Source organism: Coenobita brevimanus, chromosome 24 (assembly GCF_032717465.1).
Source record: "Coenobita brevimanus isolate Jiangsu-jjx chromosome 24, ASM3271746v2, whole genome shotgun sequence".
NCBI classification, from domain to species: Eukaryota; Metazoa; Arthropoda; class Malacostraca; order Decapoda; family Coenobitidae; genus Coenobita; species Coenobita brevimanus.
This window is the reverse complement of record NC_136977.1, coordinates 8,951,448-8,966,355: the sequence shown is the minus strand read 5'-3', so window position 1 is coordinate 8,966,355 and position 14,908 is coordinate 8,951,448. Positions and strand designations below refer to the sequence as shown.

The following is a 14,908-nucleotide window of genomic DNA, read 5'->3' as shown; positions in this document are numbered from 1 at the left end:
TGGTGACCGTGTAAGGCAGGTGAGGCCAGACCAGGTGTGTGTGTGTGTGTGTGTGTGTGTGTGTGTGTGTGTGTGTGTGTGTGTGTGTGTGTGTGTGTGTGTGTGTGTTTGCGAGTGCGCGAGTTCTCAATACCCGCAATGAAGGCGGCTGCTAGGGTGTGCTACGGTGGGTAGAGAGCCAGTAAGAGAGGCAGGGTAGGTAGGCTACATAGGGGCCAGACAAGTAGGGTAGGTAGGGCGATCTCCGTTCAGGGATCTTCAGCGCTAGATCTTACTGTAAGTCAACCATTTATCGTACTGGTATGTGCATATTCTTTGGGAATGTATGGGTGGCTTTACTGTTTGCCTGAGTGAGGCGTCACTGTGTAATCCATTGGACTTTATTACCTCCGCCAACGAAGTTGGAGGAGGTTATGTATTCACCTATATTTGTCTATTTGTTTGTCCACACGATGTCTCCAAAAGTTGTCTATGAATTTCAATGAAATTTTATGGAAGGGTGGGCCATGGGCCAAGGAGGAATGATTAAATTTTGGGGCGGATACGGATTAGGATCAGGCTCTTGTGTATCCCTTACAATATCTCCAAAAGTTCTTAATAAATTTCAATAAAATTTTGTGGAAGAGTGGGCCATGGGTCAAGGAACAATTGATTAAACTTGGGGGTGGATCCGGATCCTATGTATTCCACATAATATCTCCACGAATCCGGATGCATTTTAATGGCAATGGCATTGGTGGAGGTATCCACTCTCTGAGTGCTTTCTAGTTTCTAAGTGGTTTCGGAGATTTCGCAACGTCTCTTCCTCATCGATTTATTTTGCACATCATAATCCATGCACAACGATGATTTAGGCTACTTTTTACCTCCGTCAACGAAGTTGGAGGAGGTTATGTATTCATCTATGTTTGTCTATTTGTTGTTTGTCCATACGATATCTCCAAAAGTTCTCAATGCACTTAAATGAAATTTTGTGGATGGATATGTCAAGAGCCAAGAAAGAATAGATTAATTTTGGGGCGGATCCGGATCCGGAGTATCCCGCACAATATCTCCAAAAGCTCTTGATGAATTTCAATGAAATATTGTGGAAGGGTGGGCCATGGGCCAAGAAAATATTGATTGAATTTGGGGTTAGATCCGGATCCGGATCCTATGTATCCCGCACAATATCTCCAAAAGTTCTCAATGAATTTCAATATAGTTTCGAGGAAGAGTAAGCTACGGATTAAGGAACAACTTATTAAATTTGGGGGTAGATCCGAATCCTATGTACTTTACACAATATCTCCACGGATCCGGAACCGGATCCTTTTTACTGGCAATGGCATTGGCGGAGGTATTAGCTCTCTGAGTGCATTCTAGTTAATTTCTGCTTCTTCCAGACGATTTTTGTTTGTGGGGGAGAGTGCCTTAGCATTAAAGGGCTAATGGATATCTTTTTTTTTTTTTTTTAAGCAAGAAAGACGGAACTAAAGGCCCCGCAAGATGGTTCCCTCGAAGATATAAATAAATAACTGCTCCAAATTCAATCTGTTCATTTCGAGATGCCTGGACACACTGCGTTAAGACTGGAGGTCATTGGCAGAAGGAAGGACTGGCACATACAGACAGTTCCAAAGTTGACCTGTTACATACATCGGACTGGTATCGGTTAACTCTTGCATTACTGAGTTGGACAGGGATGGAAAGAAAAGGAGTGACAGTTTGCTGCCAGACAGGTTCTACGCGCCAGCCGTAATGGAAGGGCATGCAAGCAGACAGTTCAGAGGAGCAATGACCTTTGAAGTTGCGATTAAATATATATATATATATATATATATATATATATATATATGCAACAGTGCGACAAGGAGACAGAGGTTGAAGGGGGTCAGTAAGAGAAGGAGAGTTAGAGAAGAAAAGCCTCTGACTCCTCCTTGCTAAGAAGAGATGAATGTGGGAGATCCCCACACATGAGAGCTGTACCCTACACACTGGCGAATAAAACCCCTATATAAAGTCAATGAGTCCAATTTGAGGAAAAAATATAAGGTAAGTCACCAGAGTGAAGGCATTACTAATTGTTTACTATATCAACGATACAAACCGTGTCGATATTAAACAGATATATACAATACACATGGGAAAGTCAGTTCTAAAATGGAAAATAAATCGCTAAGGAAGAGACATTACGAAGTCTCCTATGCCACCGAGAATATGGCTAATGTGTGGTTCTTACTCTCAATTCGTTCGTTTTCATTGCGTTAAATGGATGTGTGAATTAAATCTCTCTCTCTCTCTCTCTCTCTCTCTCTCTCACACACACACACACACATTCAAGACCTTGCATTGTGTGTTGAAAATGACAATATCAGGGCGATGGTCTGGTAACACACACACAGACCTACAACATTCAGGCTTACCACTGTGTTTTTCCTTGAAATACGGAAAGTTCTGTATGTTGAGAATTATTTTGTCCTTCATCTCTAAACACTCTCAAGGAACTCCTATCTAATCCACTGTACGGAAATAAAAGCTGCTCTGCGTAAAGTGTGGTGTTAATAAAGCAAAACAAAATCACAACTTCAGCAAATCTGTAAATCACATGTTTTGATATAAGGACATTAAAAACTTTATTGATTTTAGTAGATTATTCTCACACTCTATCTTCTCTGTAACTGGCTGCGCTGATAGGTTTGCCCACATATCAATTGCTTTACATTCTTCCCCGTCAAATTCCACTATCTGGACGCCCTACCAAGGCCCCTCCCACTGGAAACTCAAAATTATTCTGATTCATAATTCTTCCCGCTTTATTATCAAATATGCAAAGGCAGACTGGGAGAACAGGCGGGCAGGAAGGCCAACAAGGAGAACTGGTAGGTAAGAAGGAAGGCAGAGGAACAGGTGAAAAGGTAAGGCAGGCAGGTGAACAAGATGGCTGGCAGGAGAACACAGGAAGGCGGGAGAGAGAAGAGAGGGGTAGACATGTGAAAAGAAGCAAGCAAGTAAACAGGAAAGCACGCAAGAAAACAAGCAGGCAGGTGAACAAGCAGGGACGCAGGCAGGCTGGAACGAAAGCAGAAGAGCAGGCAGGAGAGAAGTCAGAGGAGGCAGGTTAGTTGTGGGTGAGGCAGAAAATGGTAGGCAGAGAGGGAATGACAGGAGAAGTTATATATTGACAGGAGGGATGGGGGTGGCGGAGACGGAGCCAGATAACGAGCAGAGATAAGGCGAGGGAGGATGGGAGGTATGCAGAGTGACAGCCTAAGAGGAGGGAAGGCACAGACCAAGGATAAGGCAGGGAGATGGGAAGGAATGTAGGCAGAGAAACAGGCTTCGAGGTGGGGAGGCACAGAGGCAAGGTTTAAGGTTAAGTCAGGGGGATAGGAAGAGACAGGCTAAGAGGTGGGATGGAAAAGGGGCAAGAATAAGGCAGGGAGGTAGGCAGGAAAGTAGGCAGAATCACATGTTAAGAAGAGGGAAGGCGGAGAGACAAGAGTAAGGCTGACAGGAAGGTAAGCAAAGAGGTACAGGTCGGCAAAGAGGTACGCAGAATCACAAGTTAAGAGGGAAGGCACAGGCAAGGGGAAGGCAAGGGGTAGGTTGGGAGATGGGCAGTGTTGGGCAAAGAGAAGGGAAGGCAGAGAGGCAAGGGGAAGGCTGGGAAGAAGGCAGAATCACAGGTTAGGAGGGAAGGCAGAGGGGCAAGTATATGGCAGGAAGGTATGCAAAGAGACAGGCTAAGATAAGGGAAGGCACAGATGTAGAAGGAACGACCAGCTGCGACAAAGGAAGGCAGGAAGGCAAGGATAAGGCAGGGAAGTAGGCAGAATAACAGGCAGGAAGAAAGGAAGGCACAGAGGCAAAGAGAAAACAGGGAGGTAGGCAGAGTGACAGGAAGAAGGGGAGGAAAGGAAGAAAGGCAGGGGGATGACAGGAAACCAGACAGACATATGACTACATACGAAAAACAGACAACAGGAGGCCTACTTACCCATAACGACGTTACCTTTTTGTAAGAAAAAAAAATTCTACAAAGATCTAACCAACGTGTAAGAGAAAAGGCGTAGAAAAATCGGAAGGGCAGTTACAGCAGAATGACAGGAAGGGAGAGAGAAAGGCAGAAAGGCAAGGAGAAAGACTGGGAAGAAAGACAGGGAGGGAGGCGTGAATGTGTGGGAAATGACACGGCAATAAGACAGGAAGGCAGAGAGGCAGGAAGGCACGCACGAAGGCAGGGAAGGGTAGCAGTCACACAACTAAAGCTTATAGGTAGGTTGGCACGCAACCGGGGAGGCGGTAAAAAAAAAAAAAAAAATGCGTAGGGGAACAGACTCGCGGGAAGACAGGCAGGTAAGGATAAATGCAGGGAGATAAGCAGGAAGAGAAAGTGGCACAGTGGGAGGCAGGGAGGAACAGAGAAAAAGAGGGTTGGGAAGGGAGAGAGAAGCAACCAGGAAGGCAAAAAAGACATGATGGGAGGGAGAGAAAGCTAGGTAGTAAGGGAGAGAGAAAGACGGTGGGAGAGGCAGAGGTGGGCAGGGAGAGGCAGAGATAGACACAGAGAGGCAGGGAAAGGCAGAGGTAGGCAAAGTGGCAGAGAGACAGGATAGGATACATGTAGGAGGGGAGGCAGGCAGGGAGAGATTAATAAGTATGAAGGAACAGGTTGCTAGGACAGGTTGGCTGAGGAGGAGAAGGAGGAAGAGGAGGAGGAGGAGGATCAAGAGGAATAAGGAGGAGGTAGATAAAGATGACGCAGTGAATGATGGGGATGGAATAAAGGAAATACAAAATGAGGAGGGATAGGAACAAGAAAAAAAGAGAAAAGAGAAAGAAGAAAATGGGGAAAGCAAGCAAAGAATGAGAAAACATCAAGAAGGAAAACAGCAAAGAACGGATGAAGAAAACAGAGAAGAGGGAGCGAAACAAGTGGGGGTGAAAGAAGAAAAAGAAGACGGAGGGAAACAATGAAGAGGGAAGAAGGTGAGAAAAACAAAATAAAATGAGGACGTAGGAGAGAAAAAAGGATAGAACGAGGGAAGGGAGGAGACAGAGAGAGAGACAAGCAGGAGAGAAAAGGAAGAGGAAAGACGAGTGGAAACAGAAGTGAGAAAAGAGGAGGAAAGAAGGATGAAGGGGCACCCAGGAGGGAGGGAGAGAGAGAGAGAGAGAGAGAGAGAGAGAGAGAGAGAGAGAGAGAGAGAGAGAGAGAGGACAGACGGATGGAGGGAAGGAGGGGGGGGGGTAGAAAAAAAAAAGGAGACAGAGAGAGACAAAGAGGACAGTTGGAGGAAAGCGGAATATAAAGACGAGAGACGAAAGAAAGAGGGAGACAATGAGGGGAGGAGGAAGGAGGGATAGAAAGAGGAGGGATGGAGGAAGAATAAGATAACGGCATGGGAAGCAGTCAGGACATTACCCTTGTGTTAAGCCGCGTGAAGTGAAGGCATGGAAGAAAGCAGGCAGGAAGATGGAAGGGATGGAGAGAAGGAAGGGAAGTAGAGAGGCAAGAGGGACGGAAGCAGAGAGGCGTGAGAGAGAGAGAGAGAGAGAGAGAGAGAGAGAGAGAGAGAGAACCAAAGAGGGAGGGAAGCAGGGGAGAGGGGAAGCAAAGAAGAATGGAAGGAGGTAAGAGGGAAGCATGCAGGGAGGAGATGGAGGGAAGTGGGAGGGAGGAAAACAGGGAAGCTGAGAAACAAGAGGGCAGGCAGGGGGACAAGAAAGAGAGAGGGAAGGAGGTGGGAAAGGGGGATATAAGGAGAGAAGAGGATGCGAAGAAAAGGATGAAATCAGTGAGGCAAGAGGGAGGGAAGAAGGGAGGGAAGAAAACAAGAAGGAAACAACGAGTGACGGAAAGCATAAATGAGGAACGCGAATAGCAATAAACATAATGATTTTTTCGTGGCTATTTGCGGTTGAGCAGATTATAACTAGGGCACTGAATCCTATGGCCTGAGGATGAGGATGGTAAAGCAAGAAGACTCTCCACACCCACCACACCCCCAAAAAAACCCGGCAGGAAAAAAGTGAGAAGGACCACCAAGCGGCATACAAAAGCTATCATATATGTTTTCACGGGGAAGAATGAATGGACATCATATTCTGCACTCTCTTGGCCACAGCAGGAAAGGAACATCACGTAGGCTAGCTAAAGATGCTGTTTTGTGACTATGTTTGTGAGGGAAGGAAGACGGAGAGAAGGAGGGAGGGATGATGGAAGGAAGGAGGGAGGGAAGATGGAAGGGATGGAGGAAGGAAAGACGGAGCAAGGAAGAGGAGAAGTTAAAGGAGATATGAAAATGCATGTAGAGCAGAGGGAGAGAACAGTAGGGTAGAAAAGAGGATGGATGGAATGAGAAAGAAGAGGAAAAATGACGGGGAGAGAAGGAAGGAGATATGGAGAAAAAAAAGAAGAGTGGCGAAAAGGAGAAGCGGAAGAAAAGAGGGAGGGGGAAGAGGAGGAAAAGACGACGAAAATGAGGAAAAGTGGGAAGAAGAGAATACGTGGCAAAAGGCGGAAAGGAGAGGAGGAAAACAGGAGATAACTATAAGGAAAAGAGAGGAAAAAAGGGAGGGAAAATGGAGGGCAAAGAGGGAGGGAGATGGGGAGGGAAGGAGAAGGATGAAGGCATGGAAACGATAGGGAGGGACAGGGAAATATTAGAAGGGAATAAAGATAAAGAGAAGGAATGAGAGATGAAAAAAAGGAGCGTGTGAAGAAACAAAAGATGGAAAAAAGTAATTATGGAAGAAATGGAAAAAAGGAAGGAAGGAAGGAAAAAAGGAAGGAAGAAATTAATGAAAAAAGGAAGGAAGGGCAGTCGAACCTGACAAAAAAAGGAAGGAAAGAAATACAAGGAGGAGGGAAAGAAGGAGTGTCCTGAACGATGATTTAAAATGAGGAACTGAGCGAGGGACAAGAAAAGAAGGAAAGATGGGAGGGAAATGAAGGAGGGGGAGAGAGAGAATAAGGAAAAGCAAGGCAAGGAGGGAGGAAGGGGGGGGAGGTTAGGATAAAACAGAGAGGAGGGGAGAGAGGAAGAGAAAGAATAAAAGGGTGGCGGGGAGGGCAAGAAGGGAAGCAAGGGAGGGAAGGAAGAAGAGTGTAGAGGAAGCGAGGGAAGGAGGGAAAGAGGAAAGGAGAGGAAGAAGGGAGCAAAAGAAGACGGAAGGGAAATACAAAGGTATAAACGAAAAACAAACAACAGACCTGTTTTCTTGTCTGTTTGGTATAGGGATGATTATAACCAACAAAACTATTCTATTAGTTACTGACATGGCTAGAAAAGTAGGAAGGGAGGGAGTGAGGAAGGGAGGGATTAGAAGAGAGGGGAAGAGGAAGGGATGCGAAGAAGGGAGGAAGGGAGGTAGTGAGGGAAGGAAGGGGGCAGGTAGTGACGTATCAACCATGTGTCATTTCCCGTCAGATTACAGGTGAAGGAGGGAGGGAGATGGGAAGGAGCAAAGTGAGTTGGAAGGGAAAGAGGGGAGGGGAGTGAGAGAGGGGAATAGGAGAGGGACGGAGGAAGGTAAGAGGAGGGGGAAAGAGTAAAATGGGGGAGGGAAGATGGGGGGTAAATGAGGTGATGAAGAGTAGAGGTGGGGGTGGGAGTAAGGGGAAGTAGGGAGTTGGGGGAGAAGGAGGGAAAGAAAAAATTGAGGGGAGGAGTGGGCAGGGACAAGAAGGTAAAAGAGGAATGTGGAGGAGAAGAGGAGGAAAAAAAAGGGGCAAAAGAAAAGAAGACAAAGAGGAGGGACAAGGAGGGTTTAGACTTTAGAGGTAGGTGAAGGAGAGGGGTAGGAGGGAAAGAGGAAAGGGAGAGGGAGGAGAGGAAAGAATAAAGGATGGGAGAGAGGAGACTCAAGAACGAGAGGAAAGAGAGAGGGAAGGAAAGGACGGGAGGGGAGAGAGGAGTCAGGAGGGAAGACGAGAGATGAAGGGAGGGAATAAATTAAAAAAAAAAAAAAAAAAAAAGGAATAAGGAGGGGTGAGGAGCGGAGGAGGGAAGAGAAAAGGAGTGGAAAGAGGGCGGAAAAGAAGGGGAGGGGAGGGGAGGGGAGGGGAGGGGAAGGAGCGGAGGGGAGAGAGGGGAGGGAAGGAAAGGAGGGGAGGGACAGAAGGCAGGGTAGTGGAGATTTGGAGAAATAAATGGAAGGAGCAACAGTAGAGGAGCTGAGTGAAACAGGTAAGAAACTTTGGAGGGGTGGAAAGAAAAATGCCACTCAGCTGGAATAACGTGGAGGGAGGGAAGAGGAGGAAGGAGGGAAACAAGGGGGGGGGGGAGTTGAGACGAGGAAGTGGAAGAAGAGAAACAGAGCAGGAAGAGGGGGGGAGAGAAGGGGAGATAGGTGACAGGATGGAATAACGTAAAGACAGGGGGGGAGGGAGAAGGGAGCAATACACCGCAAGGAATGAAGGAAAGTGAGGAGGGAGGAAGGAAGCAATAAACTGTAAGGAATGGAGGAAACAGAGGGGGGGAGGAAGGGAAACAATGAGGAAACAGAGAAGAGGGCAGGCGGAGGAATGGAGAACAGGAGGTAAGAAGGACCAATAAACTGGGAGGAATAAAGGCAACAAAGGCGGGGGGATAGGGGGGAAGATGGACAGAAGAAAGATGGGAGGGAGAAACGGAGCATCAAATTGAGGAAGGGAGCGAGAAAAAGAGGAGGAAAGAAAGAAGAGAGATGGGAGTAATAAACTTAGGGAAGAAAAAATACAGAAACGGAAGGGAGAAGAGGTAGAGGGATGGAGGAAAGAGGGGAGGGAGAAAGGGAGCAATAAACTGATGGAGGGAGAAAGAAACAATGACTCAGGGGTAAGAGTTATGTTATTCTTGATTTCTAATGAGAAAAAAATACAGTAATTTTACGGATGTCTTTCGGAACTGAATCTGTTTAATAAAATAATAATAATAATAATAATAATAATAATAATAATAATAATAATGATAATAATAATAATAATAATAATAACAGCAGTAATAGTAGTAGTAGTAGTAGTAGTAGTAGTAGTAGTAGTAGTAGTAATACCCAGTCACAGAAAAAATTAACCTTAAATAGAAGCTGCCAATGTCTACATACATACATACACACACTAAAGTTACCGTACAAAAAATTACAACCACATATATACACTCATATATACATACATACATATACATACCCGAGTTAAAAAATACATATACATCTAGACTACTCATGACTTCTTACGTATCTTCCTTTTTATTGTCTTTTTTTAGTTCAGGTACCATGACCTTTTAACACATGTCGTCAGCGTTTTCATTATCAGTATTGCCTTCTGTCTGGTTTTTACGGGCAGGCAAAACACTACCTACCGTGTCTGTGGGCGGTGTGGTGGTGGTGGTGGTGGTGGTGGTGAACGCAATATGATGGTAATGATAATAACGACAGTGATGATGATGACGATGATGATAGTGGTGGTGGCTATTGCAGGATCCTCCACACCTTACGTACCTGTAAAGAAAAAGAAAAAATTCAGAATATAATTATACATACCTTGTGCCAAAAGTAAACAGTATTGTGCAAATTAAAATATACGAGAGAGAGAGAGAGAGAGAGAGAGAGAGAGAAGAGGGGAGGGGAAGGAAAAAGGGCCATAAATGTCAGAACGGGAGGGAGAAAAAGGTTTGAGAGAAGGAAGTGGAGGAGTGGAGGGATTTTTTCTCTAAGGTAATGTGAAGCGAGGCAAGCGGCACTGGAAGAAGGTCGTAATGGAGAGGTGGGAGAGGGAGTGGAAGGAAGGACAGAACGGAAGGAAAAAGAGAATGGAGAGAAGGAGAGGATGGGGGAAGAGTGTAGGGAAGAAGATAATGGAGGGACGGAGGGAGAAAGGAAAGTGGAGGGAAAGAGGGAGAGTGGAAAGCGGAGGGAAAGGGAGAGTGAAGGGAAAGGTTGACGTGTGAGAAGGCTAAGGAGAGGGGAAGGGTAGGAAGAAAGAGGGGAGTGAAAACAGAGAGAGAGAGAGAGAGAGAGAGAGAGAGATGAGGGGGGGGGGTTAAAGTGTAGGCCCAGCAGGCAACACAGCACAACACGCCTCTCAACCACATTAAATCTATCAACTCGTAACATGCTACCCCTCGGCACAACCAATATTAACCACGTATTCTCGGCGGGTCGTAAAACACAACGAAAAAGGTGTGGGAGCGATGAACTTGAAATTTCATCCCCTCTTCCTTGTATTGCCTTCAGGTTGTGGTGAATTTATATCCCACCACTGCATGACAAGCCGCCTCGTAGCTCGCATGACACGGGATGTGGGATTGAACTGGGACTTATTTTTTCTAAAGCACCTCGAGGGGGTTTGGTCACGCGGAGAGAATGGAAAATGAGAGACTGACTGGGAGTGTGTGTGAGACGGGGAGGGACAGGGAAAGACCGAGTATGTGGTGAAGTAGCCTATATGAGTAAGGGGGGGGGGGTAAGAAATAGAAGAGCCTGATGGCGGAGGACAGAGTGACATGGAGGCGATATGTATTAGGTCACCCCTTTCGGGATTATGGTCTAAAGGTATTGATAAAAAGACGGGTATTGCGAAATAAATAAATGAACCTTCTTTCAGACCTCCCAATCCCCTGTGTATGTAGGAAATTGGGATATGATGACAATGATGATAATGGTGATGATGATTATAAAGAATATACAATCCTGGTAAGCATAAATGGGCATGATGTACACAAAACAGCATCGTGTATGAAACATCTCAAGACATTGTATATCTCCCAGCGTTTAATCAAGGACCCACGAGGTAAGAGGACACAACTTACCAAGATACTTAACAAAGCCTCTTACTACGATGTGAATTTCAAGTCTTTCCAGAGTTCGGACCCTTGGTGGATACAGATTATGTTCCAGTGCAGCAGTTAACCTACAATTATCGCCAGCCAGTGTGGTCTAGTGGAAGAGGCAATGGTGCATGTAAGATAATGAGGGTAATTAGGGGCCTGTAAGTATCATTAACCCGTATTTAATTGGCATAAGAAGCTCCGCAGCACTTTTTCCTCTGCGATTCTTTGTGTTCACTGCTCCTTAACACTCTCCTGCACGTCATTAATATCGCTTTAATCTCAACATAGTCTGCATCATTAACACCTGTGGGGGTACCGAGGCGTAATCCACATAATAAATCGCTAAGGTATAGGTGCTCCCAATTCTCCATAGCTACTTCGATTACGACCCACTGTCTCAAACCAGGTACTGGAACTGTATGGCCTATGCAGGTGACAGGGGTGAGGGTGTAGGTGATGGTGGAATAAGGGGGTGGGAGGCGATGTTGTGGGAGGCTGATGGGGTGGGGTGGGGTGGGATGAGAGATGGGGGTGGGGGGGGATGAAGGATGGGGGTGGAGTGGGGATGAAAGGGGTTGAGATGCGAAGGAGGGGGAGGTGGTAAGAAGTGAAAAGGGTGGTGGAGAGTGGTTGAGGGGGTGGAAGGGAATGTAGTAAGGGGTGTGGTGGCGAAGGGGGTGTGGTGGCGAAGGGGGTGGGGTGTCCTTCAGGCGACCTTCAAACCCCCTCCACCCCCACCAAGCTTTCTCCAGGCGGCCCCCCAGGCACCTCCCCAGGCCACAAGCGAGGAGGGGGCACTAAGAGGGGAATGGGAACTGAACTGTGGGTATTGGGGGAGTGCTGGAGGGCATTGAGGGTACTGGAGGGGGTCTAAGGGTGCTGAAGGGAGGGTTTGCTGAAGGCACTGAGAGGAACGTAAGATCTGGGGGGTATTTGGGTGGTTTGGCGGTGATTTTGAGGAGACAGTTGAAGGAGGTAAAAAGGTATGACGGGGATAAGGTGGGCTGAGGGGGACAAGGGAGTCTGAGAGGGAAAAGAAGAACTGAGGGAGGCAAGGGGTAGGGGGGGGGGGAGGAAAGACAAGCTATGGGGGGAGGGGGGTCAGGTAAAGAGTAAAAACTACCAAGTACAAAGGAAAGCACACAGCAACAAACTTAATGGTCCTTTAGAAGCTACAGTATATCATAAAAAAAAGACTGACTAAGGTGATTTTTTTTTTTTTTTTGTCAGTGAGGGTAACAGCATGGGAAGAAGGACTACTATGGATACTACAGTATAATAACCATCGAGACTTTATTGGAAAGAATTAATAAAAAATGTCATCTAATTCTCTTTTAATCCATTAAGGAAAATGATATTAACTGCATAACTGATACATTTATAAGTTAAACAAAATTATCTCATAGGTAAGGTCATCGTGTACTTAGATCCTTCTGGGTATCACTGTTATCACTCCGCATACTTTATCTCATTTTTATCTTATTGGTAAAACAGATATACCGGTACCGGTACCAAAACTGAACGCAATACCCAAGATGTGGAAGTACTAGGAAATCTGAATTCGAATGTTCTACCTATAAATGCAATAATTTTGTTAGCATTCTTTTCCACGACTGCGCGCGGCTGACTTGGCATTAAATCTTCAGATATGATAAGTCCTAAATCTATACTGGGTTTAGACTCTCTAGTTGAGCACTGATTATAGCGTAGGAAATTTCTTTGTTTTTACTTCCCATGTTAAGGATTCGCATTAAGGAATATTTAAATCCATTTGCCATGTTCAAGTCTAAGGAAACAGTTTAAAAGGATCGCTATGATTTTTTGTATTACTTTATTTTACTTCTTTTTTTGGATGTGTACGCTCTGCTGCCGATTTTTGTCACTGACGCAAATACGTAAATGGCTTAGGCTAACAACAGACGATTTTGTTCAACTGAAAGACATGAAATCCTACGTGTGTGTGTGTGTGTGTGTGTGTGTGTGTGTGTGTGTGTGTGTGTGTGTGTGTGTGTGTGTGTGTGTGTGTGTGTGTGTGTATTTCTGGGCGTACCTCCATACAGTCATGTCCGTGTGTGGCTGTACGTGTGTCTATGCGAGCCTTTGTCTCTGCTCGTATGTATGTATGTAGAATAAGTCCGACTGTGTGTAAGCTAGGTACTGGTCCGTGCCTGAGCGTGCCTGGGCCTGCTTGCGTCTCTCTCTCTCTCTCTCTCTCTCTCTCTCTCTATCTCAATTAAATACTCGTATATATCTACCTATCTATATCTGTATCTCTACATAAAACATAAACACACTCCACATTTCTGCCTTTACCTATCCATCCATCTATCTCACACACACACACACACACACACACACACACACACACACCTGCTTTCCACACTCGCTTGCACCTCAACAATCACAAAGAAAGAAGGTATAGAGGGGGGGTGGGTGGAAAATGAGAGTGTTGCAGTGTGTAGGAAAAGGGTGTAACGTGTAGACAAGGGTACAATACAAAGGGTAAGACATGACTGTGGTATCTAATCTTCTAGACTAACAGGAAAAAATAAGTAAATGAAGTGGGAAAAAAACTACGAATGAAGGTGGCAGGAAAAAGTGAGAAGGATTGAGAAGGATAAGTATATAGCAAAGTATACAGTGGTTGGACTAAAAAATAAAGTATAAATTCTGAAGAGTAAAGAATTGTAAATCAGTAGGCTCTTGTTCTCTATGCAAGTCTTTCCGTACCTGAATCTGATGGGAAAAAGTGAGAAGGATCGATATGAAAATTAGGGTGATGTGTGTGTGTGTGTGTGTGTGTGTGTGTGTGTGTGTGTGTGTGTGTGTGTGTGTGTTTTAGGGATATAGGCGTTCACTACTCCCTGCTTCACTCCTTGCTTCCTCCTCCTCCTCCATGTTTGTTTGTTTGTTTTTCTTTTAATTTCCTTCTTTCTTTTTTCCTGCCTTCATTCCTTCGCTTCTTACTTCCCGCTCCATCTCCTCCTCTAATATCCTTCGTTCCTCGTATACCTCCTCCTCTACCTACCTACCTACCTACCTACCTTCCTTCCTTTCTTCCTTCCTTTTCCCTTACTGACTCCCTCCCTCCCTCCTTTTCCTTCCTTCATTTCTTCCTGACTTTCATCCTTCCTTCCTTCCTTCCTTCCTACTTTCTTATTCGTTCTTCTTTCTTTCTTTCTTTCCTTCTTTCCTTCCACCACAAACACACAATCAGTGGTTGGACTTCGACCGACAACAGGAAGTGGGTTGGAGGGAGGGAGGGAAGGATGGAGGAGGAGGGAAGAAGGGGGAGGGGATGAAGGGATAGGGAAAAAATTGTAGCGACAGAAAACCAAGATTATGTAAGAAAAAAAAACTGTGTACATATATATATACATATATATATATATATATATACAGTATATAAAACTGAAGGAAAGGAATGAGAAAATGTAAGACGAAAGAATTAGCTAAGAAAAGGAAGAAATAAAGATGCAGTGACTAATATGAGAAAGAGAGGCTGGGAACAGACACAAGAGAGTGATAAGAAAAACTAAAGTAAATGGGAGAGGGGAGAATGGAGCACCAGAGAAGAGAGTAAGAGTGCACTGAAGATTAATTTCATAGTTGTTCCAACGACAAGAACAAAAACAAGATAAGCTCGTCTTCCTCTCCTTTACATGTCAACTTATAATGCAGGTTAAAAAAAATAATAGGTGCAGGAGTGTAGGAAAATGATAAGAAAACAGAGGAGAAGAATAAAAAGAGGAGACAGAGATAGAGATGAGTAAGAGAAGAAAGAAAAGACAAGATGAACTTTCTGAACTGAAGAGGAATCTGAATAGATAAAAGAAAGAATAACAAAAAAAGAATAAGCATGGACAGGAGAGGGTAAGAAGAGTGAACAGAAAAATGAAGGAGGAAGAAAAGCATTGAGAGAAGTTAACAGAACTAAAGAGTAACATGGAGAAACAAAGATAATAATATATATATATATATATATATATATATATATATATATATATATATATATATATATATATATAAATGACAGGAAGGGAAGAAGACAAAAAGAAAAGGAAAATGAGATGACGGCAGAGAAATGGGGAGGGTCATGTGAGAGGTAGTCATCG

The 14,908-nt window shown here is 44.8% G+C and overlaps 1 protein-coding gene across 1 annotated transcript in view; it reads right to left on the bottom strand.

The window, feature by feature from the left end:
* Positions 1-14,908, bottom strand: part of LOC145393487 (ecdysone receptor-like) — a 747,239-nt gene that overhangs the window by 195,735 nt on the left and 536,596 nt on the right. The gene's annotated exons all lie outside the window — the stretch shown is intronic.